General features: G+C 42.7%; 3 non-coding genes across 3 annotated transcripts; 1 reads left to right on the top strand and 2 right to left on the bottom strand.

Moving 5' to 3' along the window:
• The first annotated feature begins 641 nt into the window (after positions 1 to 641).
• LOC140276295 (U5 spliceosomal RNA) lies at positions 642 to 755 on the top strand. Its single transcript, XR_011908902.1, has one exon. It is a non-coding gene; the product is annotated as a U5 spliceosomal RNA (small nuclear RNA).
• A 3,244-nt stretch (positions 756 to 3,999) lies between these two features.
• LOC140276170 (U2 spliceosomal RNA) lies at positions 4,000 to 4,183 on the bottom strand. Its single transcript, XR_011908849.1, has one exon. It is a non-coding gene; the product is annotated as a U2 spliceosomal RNA (small nuclear RNA).
• A 308-nt stretch (positions 4,184 to 4,491) lies between these two features.
• On the bottom strand, positions 4,492 to 4,605 carry LOC140275836 (U5 spliceosomal RNA). The gene has a single exon (XR_011908547.1). It is a non-coding gene; the product is annotated as a U5 spliceosomal RNA (small nuclear RNA).
• Positions 4,606 to 6,000: the final 1,395 nt, after the last annotated feature.

Below are 6,000 nucleotides of genomic sequence, written 5' to 3'. Positions count from 1 at the left end.
ATTTTATTTTCGTGAGACATGTGCAAGCACCTGTTCATCTACTGTTCTATCACTATGAATTAGTGATCTATTATCAATAAGGATACTTCTACAACTACTATCAAAGTATGTCCGGACTTCTTATGTTGTCAGTTGCTATATATGAATAAGTGGGTAGCTACTGACAAGCATTAAGCATGTCACACAGCCCAAACATATAACATTTCAGGACACACCACACAGTTAACAACCACAGTGAAGCGTGTCAAAGCCCAAACATGTAACATTCAACAGGACACTTACACAACACATTCAAATCAAACAGTCAGACAACATACAAGAACATATACCCCAGCCGGCATTGCTCCCTGCCTATTTTCGTACAGCACACTATGTGTGCGCACACCTTTATTCACAAACTCTTCAACTTATACTCTTTTACCGAAGCTGCTACAGCTCGATTGGCCGAATACCCTTTGATCCTATTTCGGTGAATTTGACATCTGCCTTACATATAACAGATTAGCGGTTTAGCAGTTTTAATTTAGTTTGAGTTGTTTTTTTTGTTTAAATCTCAAGCATCTCAACCAAGCAAAGCTCACCATGGGGAAGGTGGCTATGCCAGCTAGCCTGATGCCCTGCTCCCGCAGTGACGGATAATCGTACTCTGGTTTCTCTTCATAACGTACAAGTCTTTCGCCTTTTACTAAAGACTTCTGTGGAGAGCAGCACTAATGAGTTGTTTCTATTTTTGGCAGGCTTTACCTTTGCGGGTGAAGCCCTTTCTGTCTGTGCAAAAGAAATATTCTTACTGTGCAGAGTGACTTCTCTGAGTAGAATCGCCTTACTTGTTGCGACTGTGCCGATGTTCGAAGCTGGAGTGCAAAGTTGTTGCTTGAATGGTGCTTGCTGGAGTGTGCGGGAGTGCAAAGTTATACCATTTAAAAGGGCTGAAGAGTGCTCAGTGCAGCGGGTGGGCGACACTCTGGCCACCTTGAAAACCGAGGTTACATCCACTACCAGGGGCAGCCCAAGTACTGCCGCAAGTGTGGTGAGCATGGGCACCTGGTTGAGGCTTGTACCAAGGTGTTATGTGGGAAGAGCAGAGAAATTGGGCAAACTTTTGGAGAGTGTCCAAATGGCAGGAAATGTAATCTCTGTGGAGAATTAAATCACCTCTTCAGAGATTGCCCTAAATCTTTTGCCAACAAATTAAAGACGGTAAAGCCACAGTCAAGCCAACAAAGAGAAGGACCAAAGGTGGCAGTTGGTGAACAAAGTGAAGAGGTTGACCCAATAAATTCAAACTTCCCGCCAAAAGCTTGGATTGGAAGTGAGGAGCAAAAAGGGGAGGGGCCTGTAGAGGCCTCACCACTCAGTGTTGAAGTCTGTGAGAATTCACAGGCAGAGGGTGGAGCTACGCTAAATGAGGAGGAAGAGCAGACAGGTGAGTCTAGTGAAGATACTCACCTCCCCGAAGGTCAACAGCCGAAGAGGACGGCATCTGAGCCTCTGATTCCCCAGTGGTATCAGAGAAGAGGGGAAGGGTTAGGTCCCTTTCAGACAGTTCTTCAGTGGAAGAACCTAGAGTCTTCCCCTCCGACTCACCAAATGAGGTCTCCTTTTTAACTTCAGCTCTGCAATCAACCCCCAGGGACTCAAAGTTAAATGCAACATTGCGTCAGAGGCCAACACCGAGAGTCCGAAAAGGAAATATAGATCACCCTACTCACCTTTCACCTAAAGAAATGAAGGAAGAGCTAGTTTCCCAAGAAATAACCTGTGTGTAATTTGTTTTGATAACTTAGAAAAACGAAAATGACATACCTACTTTCCTTTATGCTTTTAATGGTTCTCACCTTCTCAACACTAAATGTGAGAAGTGTGAAATCAAAGACAAGAGCCCAGAGTATTTTATCCTTCTTAGACTCCATAAAATCAGATGTGTTTTTAATACAAGAATGTGGACTACCTTTTTTAAAAAACCATAGACAATGGGAGGAAATGTGGCCCCATTTATCGATATGGAGTGGCTCAAATCAAAATAAAAATGATGGTGTGGCCATTCTAATTAAAAATCCGCATGTTCTGGTGAAAGGTAGCACAGTGGTGAGAGACGGACGGGCACTTTTAGCACACTTGAATTTTATGGGGCAAGACTTTAACCTCTTAAATATTTATGGTTTCAATGGAAAAAATGAAAGGTATGACCTTTTAGAAGATATACAGCTTTACATGCTAGGGCAAGTACCTTTAGTTGTAGGAGGGGATTTTAACTGTATCTTGAGCAGGAAAGATAGAAAAAGAGCAGGGGTAGATTTTAAAGTGGATAAGACTTCGATTTTACTTCAGGGCATATGCAGGGATTTTAAGCTTACTGACTGTTTTAAAACCATGCATCCCAGAGAGGAGGGCTTCACCTGGTTTAGTCATGATGGCACCAGAGCCTCTCGCATTGATTATTTCTTTACTAGAGATTGCCCACCCACTGATGTTAGATTAACCCCTGTTTTCTTTTCAGACCACCTTATGCTCTCCTGCACCCTTTCACCCCCTTCTGGTGTGACGGTAGGAAGTGGTCTGTGGAAACTCAACTGTTCCCTGTTGGAGGATGAAATCATAGTCAGTCAGTACAGGGAATGTTATAAAGAGTGGCAGACCCTTCAAGACCTCTACGAAACACATGCACAATGGTGGGAAATGGTGAAGGAAACGACCCAGACTTTTTTTAAACAGCAAGGTAAACGTAAAAAAAGGAAAGAGAATAGATGTATGATGGGACTACATAAACGCTTACAGCGCTACTTTAAACTAAATCAGTGTGGCATAGACTTTAAAGAAGAAATCAAAGATGTCAAAAAGGAAATGTCAGTTTTAGCAGAAATAAAGAGTAAAGGAATTTTTGTAAGAAGCAGGGAGCAGGAAATTGAGGAAGGTGAAAAAGAAAGAAAGTTATAAATAAAAAGGAGTGTAATCAAAATCTAAAAAGAGAAGATGGGTTTTTAACAAAATCCACACAAGAGATGATTGAAACTGTACATACCTTTTATAGTAACATGTACAAAGAGAAACCAGTGCACTTGGAAACATCGGCAGAAATCTTAAAATTCGTTGACAAAACCGTAAAAGAGAATGCACACTTGACACAGAATTTTACTGCTTTAGAGTTAAAAAAATGCCTAACAGGTTTTAAGAGAAGTCGAGCTCCGGGTTTAGACGGGCTTCCTGCAGAATTCTATCTGACCTATTGGGACCTTTTATCATCAGACATTTTAGATGTTTTTAAAGATTTTGAAAAACTCGACCGACTGCCTGACAGTTTTAGAGTGGGAATAGTGACTCTACTTTATAAAAAAAATGATAAGACTGACCTAAAGAATTGGAGGCCAATCACACTTTTAAACTTTGACTGTAAACTTTTTAGCAAGGTTTTAGCGACACGGATGTCCTCTGTTTTAGAGGAGGTAATTCACCCAGACCAAGCTTGTGCCATCTCAGGGAGACAACTCACCGACAGCCTCGTACTGATTCGAGACATCATTGATTACGCTAGAGACAGAAACACCCGGCTTGTCATCTTAAATTTAGACTTTGAAAAAGCATTTGATCGGGTCTCGCATCAATATCTCTTTCAGGTGTTGCAGCCATCGAAAAGGGCCCGATTGTTCCTACTTGGTGAGCTTTGCTTGGTTGAGACGCTTGCCCCCCCCCCCTGCTCCTCGGCTGACCAAGTAGAAACAATCTATTCGATGGCTGCCTTGTCTTTTACTCTGTGCAAAAGACAAGGCAGCCACAAACACCACGGGAACACCGTATTGAGGCTTTGTTCTGACCACTCATTCGGTGTCGCGTTTCTTTCAAGCAATTCTCCCGGTTAGCCCGCACTTGGCTCGCTCCCAGAGCCGTGTTAAAGTCCACTTCGCATTCACTCTCTTTTCTCAGCAGATTAAAAGAAAGTTTCATCTTGGGCTCCCTGAAACTTCCATCCTGCACCGCTGTTTGCTTTTTCACAAGAGCAGAGGAGAGCGCACCGTTCCCAGCGGCACTGCAGTACCGGGTCGAGGCTTGGAGTGAACGGAGCAAGCTTCTTTTTCAACTCCTATTCTTAAAAATCCATTTAATATGTTGTCCTCGTATAGAGGACATATTAAACTGATAAGAACAGATACTACACTTGATATTAGCCAAAAGGCCGAGAAGCGATAACTGTCCACTGTTTCAGGTCCGAGGGCCCTTGCTGGCACAATGCGCACTTGTAGCAGTGTTCTTTTTATGGCCATAGGTGGCCAGAGTGTCACGTTGCACCTCCGCCCACCCGCTGCACTGAGCACTCTTCAGCCCTTTTAAATGGTATAACTTTGCACTCCCGCATGCTCCAGCAAGCACCATTCAAGCAACAACTTTGCACTCCAGCTTCGAACATCGGCACAGTCGCAACAAGTAAGGCGACTCTACTCAGAGAAGTCACTCTGCAAAGTAGCAAGATTTCTTTTGCACAGACAGAAAGGGCTTCACCCGCAAAGGTAAAGCCTGCCAATAATAGAAACAACTCATTAGTGCTGCTCTCCACGGAAGTCTTTAATAAAAGGCGAAAGACTTGTATGTTATGAAGAGAAACCAGAGTACGATTATCCGTCACTGCGGGAGCAGGGCATCAGGCTAGTTGCCATAGCCACCTTCCCCATGGTGAGCTTTGCTTGGTTGAGACGCTTGCTCCCCCCCTTGCTCCTCGGCTGACCAAGTAGGAACAATCGGGCCCTATTCGATGGCTGCCTTGTCTTTTACTCTGTGCAAAAGACAAGGCAGCAACAAAAACACCACGAGAATCCCGTATTGAGGCTTTGTTCTGACCGCTCATTCGGTGTCGCGTTTCTTTCAAGCAATTCTCCCGGTTAGCCCGCACTCGGCTCGCTCCCAGAGCCGTGTTAAAGTCTACTTCGCATTCACTCTCTTTTCTCAGCAGACTCTTGGGATTTTATCAATAAAATGAATAAATTCACTCAAACTATGTTAAAACTGCTTTGTCCTTCATATTTACCATGTCTTGAAAGATTTAAACAAAAAAACCAACGTTGTACTTTGCAGTAAAAGAAATAGCAAATCTAAAGTTTCAGGAATCCGAGAATAAGCTTACTTTCATGAGTTCTTCACGATTTCGGATTTTGCTATAAAATGAATTCCTTCACTCAAACTAAATTAAAACTGCTAAACCGCTAATCTGTTACATGTAAGGCAGATGTCAAATTCACCGAATTAGGATTATTCGGTATTCGGCCAATCGAGCTGTAGCAGCTTCGGTAAAAGAGTATAAGTTGAAGAGTTTGTGAATAAAGGTGTGCGCACACATAGTGAGCTGTAGGAAAATAGGCAGGGAGCAATGCCGGCTGGCGTATATGTTCTTGTATGTTGTCTGACTGTTTGATTTGAATGTGTTGTGTAAGTGTCCTGTTGAATGTTACATGTTTGGGCTTTGACACGCTTCACTGTGGTTGTTAACTGTGTGGTGTGTCCTGAAATGTTATATGTTTGGGCTGTGTGACATGCTTAATGCTTGTCAGTAGCTACCCACTTATTCATATATAGCAACTGACAACGTAAGAAGTCCGGACATACTTTGATAGAGTAGTTGTAGAAGTATCCTTATTGATAATAGATAAACTAATTCATAGTGATAGAACAGTAGATGAACAGGTGCCTGCACATGTCTCACGAAAATAAAATGGGTGTATCATTGCTGATGGCAGAGCAATACTGCCAAACTTATGAGTTCTTGTGGCAAACTTGATTCAGTGTCTTGACGTGTATACGCTGTTTCGCTGACTTGATTGTCACAAGAAACAAAGTGTGTTTGATAAGATCCGACCATTTTATTACGGGAGGATCAGTATGTATGGATTCTGATGTGACTGATAAACCCATTCGTATCTTAAGCACAATCTAATACGTGAGACAACGCCCTGGCACACGATAAAAAAAAAAAGAGAGAGCGGTTTTGTGTCCCCACAGTCCATAATGTAGAAA

This window comes from Leuresthes tenuis, unplaced genomic scaffold, assembly GCF_036924035.1.
Source record: "Leuresthes tenuis unplaced genomic scaffold, fLeuTen1.0.hap1 SCAF_18, whole genome shotgun sequence".
NCBI lineage: Eukaryota > Metazoa > Chordata > Actinopteri > Atheriniformes > Atherinopsidae > Leuresthes > Leuresthes tenuis.
The sequence above is the reverse complement of the archived record's forward strand: the minus strand, read 5'-3'. Positions and strand labels throughout refer to the sequence as shown.